The following is an 18,881-nucleotide window of genomic DNA, read 5'->3' as shown; positions in this document are numbered from 1 at the left end:
TTCGTTACCGAGTTCGTCGTTGTGTAGTCAGTCCAGTCCGAGACTCCCTTTGTGGTTTCGTAACAAGTTGTTTACCGTGTAGGGTTAATGAACAATGAACAATGACTCGTCAACAACAGGACCGGACCACACCGTGATCAAGTGTATCCTCGATAAAAAAAATCCACTTCGGCCTAGTTTACATCTAAACAGACGACGGATTTCACTTCAACATAATTCGGACTCATGTCGTGCTTGCGATTATATATAAATGGAACGATTACCACCTGCCGCGACTTTCGATCAAGCTTCTCCCAGGGCAAAGGTGAGGCAGCGTCTGATGAGTTTCCTCTGCCCTGGACGAAATCGTCAGTCAACCTTTTTTAAAAACCTTGACTATGCTCATGACATCTATTTGCTCTCTCAATCGGGGACCTTGGCCAAATGGCTCGTATTTAGAAAAAGATGGATGAATACCGCTCGGCGCATCAAGAGCGCTAAATCCGCTTTCGTTCTCTACAATCTGAAAGTGCGATCTCGACATCAAGATCAAGTTGAAAATGTTATGTGCAAGTATACTTTCTATGTTGCCATGTGGGAGATGCACATGGAAAGTGACCCCCACTGTCATTCAAAAGCTTCCAAACCTTCACATTAAGGAGAGGCGAAAATTCCATTGGTGGCTACCCATGTAGTGGATTCGACTGTCCCAAGATGGTAGTTCCAAGAGCACTTTGCACAGAACAATAGAGGAGGATTGTGGGCGCCTTGGGAAGTCCTGGGGGGAGTTGAAGCGCATTTCAGTGGACGGCGTACGATGGCGCGTTAGTGTTGTTGACGCGCTATAAACCGCAAAGGGTGAATAGCAACCATATATAAGCAAGCTTTCAGAATTTGAAATCAAAACCGCACTAGCTCAGTTAACGCTATAAGATACATCCTGTCTAACGAAAGCAATCTAAGTATTCTGAACCTACGAAATCACTTCGGCCCTCTTATTTTTTGCAACTTTGGGCCTATTATCCTTTCTGACCGATTTAGCTTCGATTCACCTGAGAAATTAAAAACTCAGATAGTGTTAAAGGAAAATATGAAGAATTTGAAAAATTCTTATCGACAGAATGCCATTATCATCACTTTAAACGTGAAATGTTTTTCTTCTAGCGTTTCAAAGGGAGATCCAGTAGTATCGAAATAAAGGACACTTACAGGCATCTGCGGGCGAGCGGTTATACATGGAAGCAAAAGACGTTGTTCCAAATAGCTGTGTAAGAAGGCCGACATAAACTCTTGCGGTATGGCTTACAGTGCCACAAAGAAAAGATTTCGAGGTCAAAAATATTTTGTCTGCACCTTTTCAAAAATAAAATATAACTACTTATTTCTCTCACCAAGAAAACTGGGGAAGGCAAATGGTCATAAGAATGCACGGTTTCCAATTAACTGAGAGGAATTGCAAGAAGCATGTAATAGAATTAGCAACACCAAGTTTCCAGGTGTGGATAGCATAACAAATACGTTCAACTCCGCAAATTCACCAGAAATCAAAGATATATTGGTTGAAATTAACGTTCCTAGATACTCTTTAAGGTTGACCAAGAGGTTTGGGAAAGACTTGCTTACATGCTACGGACGATGGGGAGAGCACATCGTCTACAAGGCTCAGTACTATGCGATTAATGTTGAGGAGAGAATAAGTACGGTGGAGAGCTAGCTGGAAACAAGTAACTTGACCTAGGCGAAGAAGATCATGGAAGCAATCATCAATATTTACATTATCCATTTGATATCCGTGGGTATTTAAGGACATTTAAGGAGCAGCAGTAGAATATGCTTCTTAAAAAGGCATGAGTGTCACTGTTTATTTATTTGCATGAGTGTTGCCGAATGTCGATGGGCGAAAGCATGCCAGTAGATTACCCACGGGATAAAATCACGCGAGGTAGCGTTGATTATATGCTGATTCTATGTAAAAATGAATTCCGTTTTGCCGTAGCCATGAATAGCGTTTGGAATGTCCCTCTGTAACATCCAGCACTAGTCTGTCATCATTGTTATGTTCCAATTTGCTTGATATCCTCTTTCCTTCTCCCTGATGTTTAGATGGAAACGTTTCCCTTGTTCTTCACTCAAAGTCCCTAAATTCTCAAAAAAATAGTGCAGGTGAGATTGGAGAAAATCTGCCTTTAGGTTCAGTACATCACAGGGGAACGTGTCTACTATTAGGAAACACTTTTATAATTTTAAACTGAATGATGCTCTTAATTGTCCCAAATGCGGTAGTACACTTCCGTTCCACAAAAAAGGAATGAATCTGAGTTTGTTATTATTATTCATTCATATCCGGAAATTTATACGCACGTAAGCGTAACGCATAAATTCGATGAAGAAATTAATTCAATAATCAAAATTGTCAATAACCCCAGCCCATTAATTGAAACGTGATAGAACAATATAAACATAGTGCGGTCAGTCCGTATACCCCCAAGCAGCATTTCTGTTATTTTTAGAAAATATCATCAAAGAAAATATTTGGCTTGCGAAGAAACGACGCACTCCCACCGTTTTTGATTTGGTAATGACATTCTGAAGTGCTAGCAAACTCAGCTATACTTTAGATACTCTAGTTGTTCGACCCTATAAGCTGACCTTAAGTTGTAAGTACTGAAAACATTTACACAAAATCAAGAATCACTAAACAAAGTGTAGAGTCATCGGGCCGGCTTTACACTTGACCGCTATGAAGTCATCCAAGGCTGCAATTGTTCGGTGTAAGTATAGTGCCCCCTCTTGGTGGCTTTAACCTCTTTAATGCGGGCTAGCATAATTAATCAGAGTGTGCACAGGTATTATAATTGAAATTATCATATGGCAGTGGCATGCGCTTTGAAATCCATGTATGTACCATGAGATTAAATAGAATTGAACAATGTTTGTTCTGCTTCTCGGTCTTCTCTGCTGTTTTTATTTGGGAGACTTTAAGCAGTTCCCGGGCCTGAAAGCAAATGGTTGAGTGGTTTTGCGGTTGTAAAAATTGCATTAAATGAAGTAGATGAAATATATTTAGTGTTAATGTAGTCAGTGTTAGATAAAAGTTAAATAGCATTACATAGGTCGAGGCAAACGGGTAGGGTAATTGCTCGTATAATAAATGGGTGCTTTAGTGATTTCATACTATTTAGGAATACTAAGTGAGTGTTCTTTACAGTGGGATATTATGGATAATAAAAACAAAGATTCATGAGAACGTGAAGGTATGTGAATAGAAGAAAGATATTAAAAATGTGGACTATTACCACCAACTAACGTTTATTTTTCAAAACAAACACCTAAGGCTAGCTTAATGGTTAGCGACATAGATCTTCGCATCTAACAAAGGAGACCTCACATAGAAGCTCCTTCTCTACTGTTGATATTGAGGCCCTCGTTGAAGTAAAGGACCTTCACAAAGCCTCTTTATGGGAACCTGTACTGCAGTCGGGCAATTCCGCCAAACTTTGGCGATTCACTTGCACTTCTTTCAACACTGTTATTTTCCAAATGATGTACGACTTGCCCACATTTCTCTTGTCCTCTAGTTTTCAGTTTAGGGCCTGCACTGCTATGTTTTTTGCAGGCTTTCGTTGAGTATGTCCAATGAAACTTGATATTATTTGAACTAATTACAGTTTTTTTTTGTTTGCGCTTCCCGTAGCTCCTGATTTGTCCATCATCATCAACGGCGCAACAAGCGGTATCCGGTCTAATAATAATAATAATCGTTGGCGCAACAATCCATATTGGATCAGGGCCTTGAAGTGTGTTAGAGCACTTCATTCAAGACAATAACGGTACACTACAGGATTACAGTACCTTGTATTAGGCAATGTGGTCAGCATTGCGCTCGCCCGAGATGATTACCCTGATTTGACTTAGGTACTCATACGCAGCTGAGTCGACTGGTATCGGACGTTAAATCACGATACGAATTCCACTCCCAGCAGTGAGATTTGAACTGCGACCTTCCGTACGACAGCCCAGTGCTCTAACCACTGAGCTATCCGCACACATCCGTTCTAGGCTTGTTTTAATAAGCAACTCCAGGCATCCCGGTTTTGCGCCGAGGTCCACCAATTCGATATGCCTAAAAGCTGTCTGGCGTCCTGATGTACGCCATCGCTCCATCTCAGGCAGGGTCTGCCTTGTCTTCTTTTTCTACCATAGATATTGCCCTTATAGACTTTCCGGGTGGGATCATCCTCATCCATACGGATTAAGTGACCCGCCCACCGCAACCAGTTTGTACGTCTTCGGTGGTTCTTCCCATGATGTCGATATCGTCAGCATAGACCAGTAGTTGGGTGGACTTGAAGAGGATGGTGCCTCTTGCATTTACATCTGCATCGCGAATCACTTTCTCTAAGGCCAGGTTGAAGAGGACGCATGTTAGGGCATCCCCTTGTCGTAGACCGTTGTTGATGTTGAATGGTCTCGAAACTGATCCTGCTGCTTTTATCTGGCCTCGCACATTGGTCAGGGTCAGCATAGTCAGTCTTATTAATTTCGTCGGGATACCGAATTCTCTCATGACCGTGTACAGTTTTACCCAGGCTATGCTGTCATAAGCGGCTTTGAAGTCAATGAAAAGTTGGTGGAACTGATGTCCATATTCAAACAGTTTTTCCATCGCTTGCCGCAGAGAGTAAATCTGATCTGTTGCTGATTTGCTTGGAGTGAAGCCTCTTTGGTATGAGCCAATGATGTTCTGGACGCATGTGGCTATAGAGGAGAGAGAGGAGAACCTCTTATAGATGGTACTCAGCAACGTGATACCTCTATAATTGTTGTACTGCGTGATATCTCCCTTTTTATGTAAGAGACAGATAATCCCACACTTTGAGCATCAATTAATGAACCACTTGGTGTAATTGGTCGCCTCCATATTCAACCCATTCGGTTGTAATTCCATCGGCTCCTGGCGACTTATGGTTTTTAAGCCGATGAATTGTACGAAATGTTTGGTCGTGGCAGCATTTGTCCGTTGTTTTCAGTTGGCGGGACCTCCAACTACCCGATATTTTGGTTGTTGAGCAATTCATCAAAATATTCAACCCATCGCTCCAATATGCCCATCCTGTCGAAAATCAGATTTCCCTCTTTGTCTCGGCATGATGAGCATCGAGGTGCATAAGGCTTCATCTTTCTGACTTGTTGGTAAAATTTCCGCGCTTGTTGCGGTTGCTCCCTGTATTTTCCGAATACACAGACTTGTTGATTCCCCCAGGCTTCCTGTGAAGTCGCTTCGCCGCTCGACGGAGTTCGTGATAAGTCTCTGCGCGTGCCTGCGTTCTTTGAGAATGGAACATTACTCGGTATGTAGCATTCTTCCATTCCGTTTCTAGCTTACATTCATCGTCAAACCAGCCGTTCCGACTTTTCTTGCGGCTGGGGCCAAGTATGTTTGTGGCCGTATCAATGATAACGTTCTTCAGGTGGTTGTGAAGATCATCTCCAGGATCTCTGTTGTTTACGGTTATTGCGGCATCCTAGTCTATATTGGCCCCTCTATATGTTCTGACATTCATCAAGACTGAGAGGTGGTGCGCAAACCAGGTACTTTCAACAACCATTTCGTGCGATTCTGCTAACTAAACGTATCGCCTGAATATAGGCGCCGTCCCTACTTGACTGTTGAAATCTTGAAGTATGATTTTGATATCATACTTGGGACAGGCTTCGAGGGTCCGCTCAGCTGCCTCGTAGAAGGTATCCTTTTCCGATTCTGCAGTCTCCTCTGTCGGGGCGTGAACGTTTATAAGGCTTATATTTCAGCAGGTTTCATTTTTTGACTGACTAAGAAACCTACTCCGAGCACATGGTATACTGGATGGCCGCTATAATATATGGTGTATTGGCTCTTCTTCAGGAAACCGGTCCCTGTCCATCGCATCTCTTGCAACGCTGTTACATCAGCCTTATATTGGGACAGGGTATCGGCTAGCTGCTTAGCAGCTTTATCTCTGTACAGAAAGCGCACGTTCCATGAGAAAATGCGCAAATCGTAAATCCGTTGTCGTTGCCGGGTTCATCGTTATAAAATCCATCCTGTCCAATGCTCCTTCCGTGACTTCGTAACATCGGTTTTCCGTGTAGGGTTGTAAGCCCTACCCAATCCCCAACCTGGAGGACCAGTTAGTACATTTTATCCCGTTTTTAGACGCGGGAGACTCGCCTTCATCCTTCTCCGTTTGCAGTTTTTCGTGAAGAAAGAATTCCCAGTGATCATCATGTGGAGGTGGAGATAGGGTTTGGTAGTAGAGCTGTTGGTGTTGGTTCAGCAGGCGTTTCCCAGGTTTTATGCGCCATCGTGTTTCGCCCTGGGACTATACTACGCTTTGACCACTATTATAATATATACATTCTACAAAGGTAAAGACTGAGTTGTATTATGCAATGGCGACCTGAACTCTTTCGTTACTTTCTCCAAAACTCTTCAATACAGTACTGAACTCACTAAAGCAGTGATTGCTATTGCCTTTGGAGATAACATCGGAGTGATTATCGTGCCGTCAGATATCAAAGAGATCAAGATCATCACAAACGTGGCAATGTTGGATATAAGATCTTCGCTTGACTAAGCTGGTTTCACGCTCACAAAACATAAAACTAAATTAGTTGTAATTACGAAACGGAGAAAAGAAATATCTAGAAAAATTTCAGGATTGGCGAACAAACCATATATTCGCCGCCAGTTCTCAAATACCCAGCAATGATAAACTAAATTTCAACCCGCAGCTTCATAGTTTAACAACAGAGAGTGGCTATATTGCTGGCGAGAGTTGTTAGCTAAATTTGACTCTTCGCACTTCCAGTGTGGGCCTTGACAATAGGGAAAAGTCTGATAGGAAAAAAATTGAAGCTCCATATCGATTAAGTAGATTATGAATGTCGTGTGCTTACCGCACAACTCTAACGAAGCAGCATCTGTTATATGAGGCGTGGCCCCAAGCGACCTCTGCCGAACTAGTGTTGATGCCTTTAAAAATGTACTTCAGCTCCCCTCAGGACATCTCAAGACGCTTATACTCCTCTACTATTCTGTGCCATGTGTTCTTGGGGCGACCTACTCGTCTGTCATCTTGGGGTAGCGGATTTCACTGCAGTGTGTAGCCAATAATATAGCTGCCGGCCTTTCTTAATGTGTGACCTTGTCACTCTCGCGTTCTTATTAACACGTCCACGGAGAACTTGCCTATACGGCGATTTTGTTTCAGGGTAGCGTACTCCGATAACACGTCACAGACAAGTGTTGACGAAGGTTTGCAGTTTTTGAGAAACAGTGGATAGAGCAGTGTTAATGGGTCGAGCAACATTAAGTTCGGTGCCAGCATCAGTAGAAACGACGACGATTTATACATCTAGTATAAATTGATCAACGCCTTCGGTGTCCTGCCTATTAAGGGCACATGAGGATCCCTTTAGACTTTGCAGTTATCGGGTACAGGGTCAGGTGCATGTTACGGAATCGCTGAGACGATTGGATGTTACACAGCCATTAAGGCGATAGCGGCTCGTCCCTCCTGTTTTATTGCTATCGTCCGCTTCAAGTCCAACCAACTACTGGCCCATGCTGACGATATTGACGTTATGGGAAAAAGAACCCGAGATGAACAAACTGCCTTCATCCAAATCGAGCAGGCGGCGCGAAATCTTGGACTGCACATAAATGAAGGCAAGACGAAGTAGATGGCGGCAACGTCAGCGCCAAAAAGCAAAGAACGAACAACATCGAATCGCACTGGTCAAACGAAAACAATAAGGATAGGAGGCTACAACTTTGAGACTGTTGAAAATTTCTCTTATCTAGTGTCTAAAATAACAACCGATAATAACTACGACGATGAATTCCGCGCGCAGTTTTCGGTAGCCAACAGAGCCTATTTCAGTTTACAAAAACGGTTTCGTTCGAAACCTCTCAGCATAGGGTCAAAGCTCTTATTGTACAAGATAATGATTGTGCAAGTCCTCATGTATTCTTTGGAGACCTGACTTTTTAGTAAGAAAAATTGCGGACTCTTGGCCGCTTTCGAGAGAAGAATCCTCCGAAGGCAGACGATTCCGTAGCCTGCAGCGAAATAAATTTCGAATGTTGTTAATTCGGCTGACGGATGCCACAATCGGTGTTCTCCGTAACGTGGTAGGCCTTGACAAATAATTTAGATTATAAAAAACAATTGAATATGATTATTAAGTTGCGAACCACCGACCAGGCAGGTCGTTCAATTTAACAAAAAATGTCCATTTTAAGTCTATTGTAAAATGATCAAAAGATTTGATTTCATATTTTATCTGAAATTAAAATAATAATCATAAATACAAATCGTTCAACTTATACCATTTTTGATGGACGTTTTCATTCAAGTTATCAAATTTGGAGATCTAAATAAAAGGAGGACATATTGAGCAAAACGTCATCAAGCAAACAGGCGTGAATAGTTCTGGAATAATTCCTGCGAGCTGAAAGAAACAATTATGAGAAGAACGAATTTTAAGAGAGTGACAAGAAACCCTTAAAAGCCTACATTATGACGAAATCTATGAGCGATACCATGACCGTTTCATCATCATCAACGGCGCAACAACCGGTATCCGGTCTAGGCCTGCCTTAATAAGGAACTCCAGACATCCCGGTTTTGCGCCGAGGTCCACCAATTCGATATCCTTAAAAGCTGTCTGGCGTCCTGACCTACGCCATCACTCCATCTTAGGCAGGGTCTGCCTCGTCTTCTTTTTCTACCATAGATATTGCCCTTATAGACTTTCCGGGCTGGTTCATCCTCAGCCATGCGGATTAAGTGACCAGCCGACCGTAATCTATTGAGCCGGATTTTATCTACAACCTGACGGTCATGGTATCGCTCATAGAATGTAGAAAGGAATCGTACATCCTCATGTAGGGGGCCAAACATTCTTCGGAGGATTCTTCTCCCGAACGCGGCCAAGAGTTCGCAATTCTTTTTGCTAAGAACCGAAGTCTCCCAGGAATACATGAGGACTGGCAAGATCATTGTCTTGTACAGTAAGAGCCTTGACACTATGGTGGGACGTTTCGAGCACAACAGTTTTTGTAACTTAAAATAGGCTCTGTTGGCTGACAACAACCTTGCGCGGATTTCATCGTTTGGTTGTGGACAAAATCCAGCTCAATACGTTGCGATGGGTGAGTCACTTAATTCGTATGGATGAGGATGACGCAGTCTGGAAAGTCTATAAGGACAATGTCGATGATAGAAAAAGAAGGCGTGGAAGACCCTGTCTGAGATGGAGCAGACAGTATTTAGGAATATCAAATTGGTGGACCTCGACACAAAACCGGGATGTTTTCAATTCCTTATTAAGGCAAGCCTAGACCGGATACCGATTGTTGCGCCGTTGATTATGATGAGGAAATCGAAAACGAAGTCTGCTGGTAGCCAATTAAATTAAATTGACTTCTATCACAAGCAGAGAGTACTTTGAGTGGATTCTTTATCCCCATTTCACACCCCCTACTACCTCAGTGGGCTAAAAATGCAATAAGTAAATTAATATCGAATGTTACTGAAGACCCCACCTACTCGCAGAGACGCTTGTGTGTTACACGGCCATTCAGGCTATAGCGGCTCGACTATCCATCTTTTTCAAATGCGTCTGCAGCCATCTTTGGGGGAGTATTTTTAAACCAAAAGTTTACTTAATCCTCAACCATTTTGTAGATGTGCTGCAACAGCAGTCAGTATCTGCTTTGAAGCAACCATAACGCCCATGATTCCAACTTTAGTAGCTAAGTCCTATGCAAAGTACACATAGAAATGGGGTTGTTCATTGTTTCTTAAATGCTAGGATAAAGTGCCATTGATAGATAGGAATAAGATAGTTGAGTTCTGTGAAGGGTCCCTGGTCAAATGAAAGTATGTTCAATTGTAAACATGCTTACTTGTATGGGGATGCGAAGGTCTTGTGATAATACTAATTGTCGACACTAGCTGACATGGACTTCACGGTCCTTGAATTATTGATGAGTTAAGTACACTCATTCAGCAATAACTACCTGGAAAATGATTGGGATGCAAGAAATAAACTTGCTCAGTGGAAATAAATAATTTAAGTGTTGATAGTGTGTACATATAAATACTTTCAATGTGAACAACTTGATGTTCTTATCTACTTGTAAAATATATGTAGACGCTAAAAGCACAAATAAGAAATACGTACGATCTTCGGTATGAAAACAGCAGAAACAAATGACACAACCACTTGTGGGACTGCGGTGTTCATTTTCCCATTAAATAGAGTTCAAAATTCAACTCCATGACCAACTCAAATGAAGTCACACTCGAGTAGTGGAACTCATAACCATTTTAGGAAGGAAGACTCCAAGCTGATCTATATTGTTACTTCCTCAAATTCTCGCAACATTCATGAAGTATAACCAACACAGTATAATTAGCAAGCCATCCCCCCGAAGCAGTTGGCGTACAAAAACAATGCACTATCCTCAACAGCCAACTCTGGCTTGGAACACCGCCAGAGGAACAAACTGGCATGAATCTCAGCCTGCTCTGCAGTCACTGTCTGCAATCTGCAAGCAAAGATTTCGAAAGATGCAGTATAATAAGTCAGATACGCTGCAGCTTAAGTATTAGCCAGAAACAAGTTTTGCAGACAGTGAAAGTGTTTTGTAATATCCACAAGATACAGTCAACTTAAAAATGTCGGCTTGCAGACTTGGTATGTTTGTTGGGAAGTTGGATTTGGTTAAAAGACGGTTAAATTGGTAAATATTGGTCGGATGGGAGCTATTACTTCATCGCAACTGGTTTTTAGGTTATTTGGTAAGCTCGGTTATGTGTTAACCCGAGGGGTTCAGTCTGTTAGTCAGTCAGTAAGTCGGATAGTTGGTTCGTTGGTTGCGCTACTTACAGTAGTTGCATCGCGAGTTATTCATCATCGGATTAAAGGAGATATGTTGTTAGTTTTTGAATGGTAAATAATCTGTTGTGCCATACTGCTTAAATTTAACGGTTGTAAATGAATATTCTAAAGGGATCTTGAAATGTTGATATACTATTGTAAAAAGTTCTAAGTGCCATTGAGTAAACCAGAAGAATCTACAAACCATATGGTCAAATTATTTGAACTAAGTGTAGACTTTGTGTAGTGTACTTATCACTTGTGCAAATATTGAACGGTTGCGTAACGAACTTATTTTACAAATAGAATGTTCTTTGTATAATAAGATATTTGAAAAAGTACAGAAGTGAGGCGGGTTTCGCTGATCTTAAAGTCTTAACATATGAAGTGATAGTTCTAATCTTCGGGTAGCTAATGGTAGTCAGTAAAAAAAAATAATTATGTTTGGCCCATTATAAAGTATAAATAAGGATCATAAAAAGCTTATCTTCTTTCAACTTCTACTGATCCTTATTCGCTGGGAATCAATTTTGAAATCTTTCAATTTCTACTGGTCGGCTCAATATCTTCGTTCAAAGTAAATCGCGAAAAGAGGTAGATTACTTCCAAATTGTCTCCACATCGCAGTGTTTATTTGAAAAAAAAAATAGTCGTTTTAATACTACACTGCTTTCATGTGAAAGGTTGGACATTGTTCCTATTGCACAACAAGCAATAGATGAATGTACATAGTTTGCAGCATGTCATTTACAACAGATGAAGTTAATTCAGTAGAAAATTATGTAAGACGACTCATTTGGGAATATGCATCAACATTTTTGCTTTTGAGGTTTCAACCCAAAATATCACTCTTTATTATTTTTTCACTTTCCTTTAATGGGACCATTACTGAAATGCATTTGGTGGTTAAGCCCAAGTTATATATATCTGCAAAGCAATTCTATTTTTGGTTTGTAGTGTTATTGCTAAATAAAAATTTTGCAGGGCTATATCTTTATGATTCTCCTGTTGCTTGATGTTTACTTTACCTTTCATGGTCAATCTGGTTTCACGGTACGATTATAATCTCTGGTACTATAACATTACACAACATGCATACCCCACAAGCCCAGATATCAATAGAATTCAATCCGGTTACCTGGTCCACGTTATTCAAAACACACTAAGAGATGTCATAGTACTCAATGGTTATATGTAGAGTTGATATTATCTTCTTTTATTTGTTTTCCTGAGGGCTCTTTGAACGTACCCCTGTTTCTTCTATGGCAAAATCAATCACCTAGAATTAAACAGAGGTATTTCAAAATAGTTTAGGCTTGACCACATGCTGCTCGAGACGAAACTGCAGTACTTTTTCACCTTATGGTTACTTACCTTAACATCTTTTTCAATTATGGACGAGTTAAGATCAGTATTAGAACTTTGTAGAGACCTCGCTTCGGTGAACTTATCTCTAATAAAGTTATAACATTGACTCATGAATCGAAACAACAAGCAACTATACTGAAAAAATCTACATCTTTACCCAATTGGTAAATTTGTTTCCAAAAAGTACTGAGTCTATTAACTAACACACACAACTAGTCTAACACTTAACATCTGCGAACCGCTCCAGTGAAGCTGCTCCCAGTTCAGAGGTGAGGCAGTGTCTGACGATTCGCCTCTGCCCTGATAAGAAACCGTAAAGCCGTCATGGCCTGACATTTTTTTAAAGTTTGGGTGCTAAGCCCTAAACGAGGAGTCCGTGGAGCAAAAAAGATGGAGTAAGTCGCTCCCCATTTATTCCGGTCCGGCATTAAATTGATGCGGGCTTAGAACCCCACAATTCTCAAAAAAAAAAAAAAAAATACTGTATTTGTTTTAAAAAAATGAATTGTTGCCAAGAAAGGAAAAACCGTATTTAATTTCCAATACGTGGTGCACACCATTATCTCTTTTGTCCATATGTTTAATATTTATTGAAACCTATTATAGGTGGGGTTATGAGAGTTGTGGGCAATCAAAGGGTAGTCTAGCTCCCGGGGGGTAAGCACAATGTAAGGATCTATAGTAGCGTCATTAGACCTATCATCGACTACGCAGCGACCTCCACCACCTTGCTTGCTCCCAAATACATCGATTCAAAACTCAAATCTTTAGCTGCCACACAGCTCAAAACTTTTCTGGGTTTTGCAGAACTACCTCCCACACGTGGCTTTTTCGTTGATGGGTGAGCAGCCGCTTCAGGAGAGAAAGCTTCTGTCGGCCACAAAGGAACTTATCACACTCAAAGTCAAACGCTGAAACACTTTCTTAACGGTCCAGGAAATCCGGATGCCAGAAATGGTCTCTCAAAAGTCTACAAAAATTTGTAAAGCCCCTTTAACGGGCTGCAGGTCAACGTACCGCCCAACCCTTTCCGAAAATTGATCATTCATACTAATTACGATCTTGGCCCCAATTCTCCCAGATGTGAGATAGCTAGGGCATGTGAACTCCACTCATCGTCCCTCCGTAGGCAAGGTTTCACCCTTGTTGCAATTGACGCTGCCTATTCTCGACTTAAACCTTCATGTGCCTACACCTCTCCGGACCCTGAAGCAGTCACTTCATTCTCAACAATGTCTCCGCCAGGACAGCGGAATTATTTGCCATTCTTCAAGCCATCACCTTAACACATAAAAGATAGGTTAGTAAACGTGCCATAATCACCGACACTCTCCATGCCTGCGTCTTTCTTGCCTTCAAAAACCTCGCTTCCTAGTCCAAAATATTCACCATGCCCTACGGAGCGCTAACTTTAAGCAAGTAATCGTTCTGTGGTGCCCTGTGCACTACGCATTAGGTTTGAGAAGACCCAATCGATCAATTTGCCTACCTTGGTAGTGTTGTTTCTGTTAACTTTAGCACGGAGCTTGATGTTACCCGGCGCATCAACAGCTTTAGATCTGCCTGCCCTGACACGATCTCGAACGCCTGTCGGCGTAGGCCAGATACCGGTAGAGGTGTTGATTACAAGGCGAAAGTAGTAATGGATAGGTCTTTAAGGTCGTTAAGAAAGGATAACAATTCCATTGCTGACTATGTTAAGTTGGTGCTCTAGAAATACATGGCGCAGCACAGTAGAAGGGTAGTGTATGTTTCTCGGGACGACTTGGGGAAAGGTGAGACACATTTTGGCGAACGGGCAACAAGCATGTGAAGGCGTGGTTGACTGGCCATAACCCATTTAGTAGATATTGGCAACCATATGTAAGAGTCGATGATTGAGAAGGTAGAGTGTCAGCCTCACAATCTTGCTGCTCTGGCTTTGAATCCCAGTCGTCATGGATGTCTGTGTTCGTTTTGCGTTTGTTTCGCTACTGTGAGCTTATCACTTGCACAGCATTAAGTATGATGGTAGTGAAACCACGATCTGATTGTGAACCACGTTCACTCCTTAGTGAACGTGAACACTAAATACACGGCACGTAATAGTTTCTATTCCTGAATCGCCATGATATAAAAATATAAAACTTGTATTTTTTACCTAATCGAAAAAGCTCTTAGAATCCCCGTTCTAAACAATTCGTAGCCCATATGGATTTGCGCAATCATCGTTGTGTTTCCTATCTGGAGGCTCAGTTTCGGAACAATCAATCAATTTGGTTAAGAGGTTGCTAGTCTAACCTCCCCCCCCCCCCCCTTGTTGAATCAGCTGGTTCATCTCTGTTTTGTAGGGCATCCTGTCTCGTCTGCTACTTTACTCTGCTCAGAGGTTCATGTCGTGAAAGTGACAATAGGATTTGGTAGTCAAAATGTCAACGTTAACTACTCCTAGATTGATGAAAGAACGTTAACTGAAGTTAATCCTTTGTATTTTCCACTTGTTGGTCGTCGAGAGCTAACCTCTTCTTACCAAATATCCAGATCAAGCATTTAATAAAATAAAATGGCGAAACCGATCACGACGAGCCGACCCCGGTTGGGAACGGGGAAAGGGCTGAAGAAAGAGAAAAGGATCAGGTGGCTCTAATGTCGGCCGAACATATGGTTTCCACATTCGTCTTCGAAATGACGTACTCCATCGTAATCACCAAAGGAGTAAACTGGTCCATAAATGGCCACGAATCTTTTGAGATTGCAGACTTCATAATCTTCACGGACGGGTCAATCATGGAAAACAGATAGGGCGAAGGGGTATTCTCAAAAAATCCGATTATGAAACTGGCTCGACTTCTCGGAGAAATGACGATCATATTTCAGCCGGAGATATATGCCATTTTATTGGCAGCAGAAGAATATTTGCGGCAAAAATTTTATTCGGATCTGTTCCGACAGTCAGGCCGCATTATCAGCACTAAACAGCAACGATATATCGTGCCAGTCAGTGTGGAGTTGTCATCAGGTGCTGCTGAAACTTGGCCGACTGAACAAAATATGCCTGATGTAGGGGTGCCAGGGCATTTAAACATAGCTGGTAATGAGGAAACTGACAAACTCGCCAAAGTTCGGAATCCACAATGGTGGGGCCAGAACCAGCTTTTAGCATCCGATCATCGACTGTCAAGTCTATTCTGAAGGTGGAAATGGCAAGTATCCATGCATCCGAATGGAGAAATTTGAACTTCTGCCGGAAGGCGAAAATCTTTGTGAAGGTCACATGCAGCCAATGTGTAGAGGAAGAAGAAACAGGCCTGCGCTTCGCATGCAGCCGTCCGGCCTCTCTAGCCTTCAGACGAAGATACCTTGGTAAGGGTTTCTTCAACGAAGACTCTGCGCATTTTATGTCTCTGGAGAACGTTCGCAGATTCGCAAAAGCCTGCAAACACCGTCGGCGAGAGACCGATGAATAGGCGATCTCCGAGTATAGTACAATGGGCCTAGCAAAGATCTGAGCGCTTGGAGCTGCGGCTCCCAGCGCTAAAATAAACAAATTAAGTTTAGACCAGGCCCCAGGTTCCAACAGATGATTTAGGCTTTCTTTAACTTGACTTTTATCCGGGAAATTAAACGCATCCATTGGCGTGATGATTTTCATTTTCATCTTGCACTGAAAAAAAGATTTCCAATTTTATCTTAACTATTCCAACATGTAATCCGAAAACAGTCTATTCAAGCCGAAATTACTCGTTAATAGCTCAGATACTTGTTATGTACACACAGAATAACTGAATCTCAGCAGGCATGAATAATAGCTAATTTTTTTCAGTGATCATGCCGTATTTACTTTAACTATTCTCGCGTGAATATTTGATTTAACCTCTTCGCTCGTAGTTATTTGCTAAATTTTGACTCTCAACCTTTGATAGCTGGTGCTAATTGGCATTCATATTGTAAAAGTGTGTTTTCTAGTTGCCGAATCTTTTAACTTCGAATGAATTATGGCTGAAAATAAAATTCGCTTTCGTGGTAGCCTTCTCTTTGCATGCTTTTTATCAATTATCTTCACAACCAGAATCGAATTTTACCATATTTTTCAAAATATCTGATGTTATGATAATCAAGAAAATTCCAATCATAATTGATTACTTTTGCCAATAATAGATATGCGTATGCGCCAATAGTAGATATGCGAGTCACAACTCACAAGAACTATCTGCAATGCACATCTTCAGTAATTTGAATCGTTGCACTGACTTTCCTTCTATCTCATGGAATTCGCCATGGCGTTAAGCAATGATAATATTAATTTGTTATGCTTGTGGTTTTTCAGTATAAAAATACCTGATAGTCTGCTACACTATTTATAAATTAGTGTTTGAGGTGAGATTAACCCAAATGATGTCTGCTTCGTAATTTCATGATTTAAGCTTTTATGTTTATGTTGCAATCATGCTAAGAAAGCGGTTACAAACCACTAAGCGATTTCGTTTAGATGCAAGGTCGTGGTTTCGGATTTTTGTTGCTAGTCATGTTGTTGTTTATGTTTTTTTTTCATCAGGTGCTTCTATGCTGTCACAGTTATCGATACCTGCCGGATACACCTTAGAAAAAAAACAAACCCGAAGATTAATTTGATGTTCAATCGTTTATTCACAATATCGAACTAACCGGCACTTAAGTACAATCATCAATTTATATGCGCGATACAATGCAATTGAAATTCTAAGACCCTTACAGGTGTTATGAGAAAATAAAAGTTGCAAGATACAATTCAAATTCTAAGAATCTTGCAGATGTTATGAGAAATCAAATCTTCCCATGATGAAATTTAGATGGGCATATCTATCGTTGTTTCAATTTAGGTGTATTTTTTTTTTTGGGAGTAGGGTAGGTGAATGCGTTTACGCACAGAGTTATGGACTCCCGCAACAGCACGCTGGCGAACTACCAACTAAACATCTCCCTGCCATCAGAGAACTAGCCTGGAACCGTTTGAAACATTACTTCGGGCTAGCCCTCCCGCTCTCCCGGCTTTGGGAGTCTTCAAGTCAGGGAATTCCTTTCACCAACGGGAGGGGAGGGGAGGAAGGGAGTTGTTGTTAGTTCAGGGACCCCTTTACCGTCCGATCCCTCCGCCGGTCGAGTTCAATCTTCTTCGTAATAAGAAGAGGCCGTACATAATGCGCAATACGCTTCCAGCGCTCTTTAGCATCTTTCTGACAATGTTGGCTGGAGAGAGCTCCCCTGCGTCTGCATAAAGCTGCTGACGGAGGCCGTCCCACCTCCCGCAAGAGAAAAAGGTGTGTTCAGAAGCGTCCGCCACTCCATTGCAGAATACACAATCAGGAGATCGCGCCTTTCCAATCCTATGCAGGTAAGACAGAAAACCTCCATGCCCACTTAGAAGGTGTGTAAAGAAGTAATCAATCTCACCGTGCGTTCTGTTCAACCATGGGTCTAATTTGTCGATGAGCCGCGCAGTCCACCTGCCCCTTGGCTCATTTTGCCAAGAAAGTTGCCACTCGCTAAGGGTGCGTTGACGTTCTTCACAGGCAACTACTTCTCTTAAGTTTTCGCCCTTAAGGCGATAGATAGCTTTGCGCTTCTTGGCAAGGAGGGCAAGGGGGATCACTCCCGCAATCACCATCACCACGGTTCGGAGACGATGCGATAAGCAGACGCCACTCGCAAAGCTCCCCGCCTCTGCACTTGCACTTTAGGTGTATTGGATGTCTGTTATAGTAACTCCACATTTTTCAAAGCGAGGTACTAATTCATGTATTACTTTAGATATACAGATAGAAAACTGCACAAAAAATTAAAAATTTAATTCCAGACTTTTCAGTCGCCTTTAGGATATCATGTCATAAAGGAAGTCATTGATATAGTGAAGTATTGAACACAATGATGTTCCCAACTGCTCGATAGCATCTGCGTTTGAAGAATATCAACGGTGGGATTTTCTTTGTGAACACGGACGGGCCCTACCACACTTCGAACTCTGCTTTTCGAGTTGCGATAGATCTGTCTAACTAGGCGAATGACTTCTTCTGGCATTAGATGCTGTGGCAGTCGCAATGTATACCAAAACAAGTTTCTCCTGTTTGTGCAGGGCAAGTGACATTATTTCTTACTATGTCTCCCCTTGCGCAAGCGAAAGTCGTGGGTTGGCAAAGTCGACTTGGTTGACGTTATTTTAGCGAAATTACCAATGCGCTTGTCGAGGATTAGTTCCAGAACCGATGGTAGTTCGAGTATTCCACTGGGTTATCCTTTTTTCCATTTCAAAACGATTATATTGTTTTGACATTCCAGCGATGTTCCGCCTTCCTCAATAATTTGATTATAAAATTCAGAAAGTTGGATTCTATATCCCTTTCGTCTTCTGCTTATCGCCAGATCAGATCCTATGACTTTTCCCGGCTACATTCTATGCCATTGATAGTGGAATTAACCTGAATGTCGGCAATGCGGAAGCAGCTATTCTTCTATTCTTCTGTCCATATATACCATATTGGCTATTTCCATCGATCCAATTCATCGAAAAGCTGCTTGTAAAGAACTGTTGAAACAATGGCTTCATTGCATATTTGAAATTCTTATATTATATCCGGCCGGGTTTTTTC

General features: G+C 41.7%; 1 protein-coding gene across 3 annotated transcripts in view; it reads left to right on the top strand.

The window, feature by feature from the left end:
• Positions 1–2,988: 2,988 nt before the first annotated feature.
• Positions 2,989–18,881, top strand: part of LOC119654443 (organic solute transporter alpha-like protein) — a 28,471-nt gene continuing 12,578 nt past the window's right edge. Inside the window, exons 1-2 of one of the 3 annotated variants that reach the window (XM_038059845.1) lie at positions 2,996–3,106; positions 3,188–3,233. The gene's annotated coding sequence lies outside the window, so the exon portion shown is untranslated. Of the gene's footprint in view, positions 3,234–10,835; positions 10,984–18,881 lie in introns of those variants that run through there. The other 2 variants (XM_038059844.1, XM_038059843.1) reach the window with 2 other exon arrangements.

This window comes from Hermetia illucens, chromosome 4 (assembly GCF_905115235.1).
Source record: "Hermetia illucens chromosome 4, iHerIll2.2.curated.20191125, whole genome shotgun sequence".
In the NCBI taxonomy this organism is placed as follows: Eukaryota; Metazoa; Arthropoda; class Insecta; order Diptera; family Stratiomyidae; genus Hermetia; species Hermetia illucens.
The sequence above is the reverse complement of the archived record's forward strand: the minus strand, read 5'-3'. Positions and strand labels throughout refer to the sequence as shown.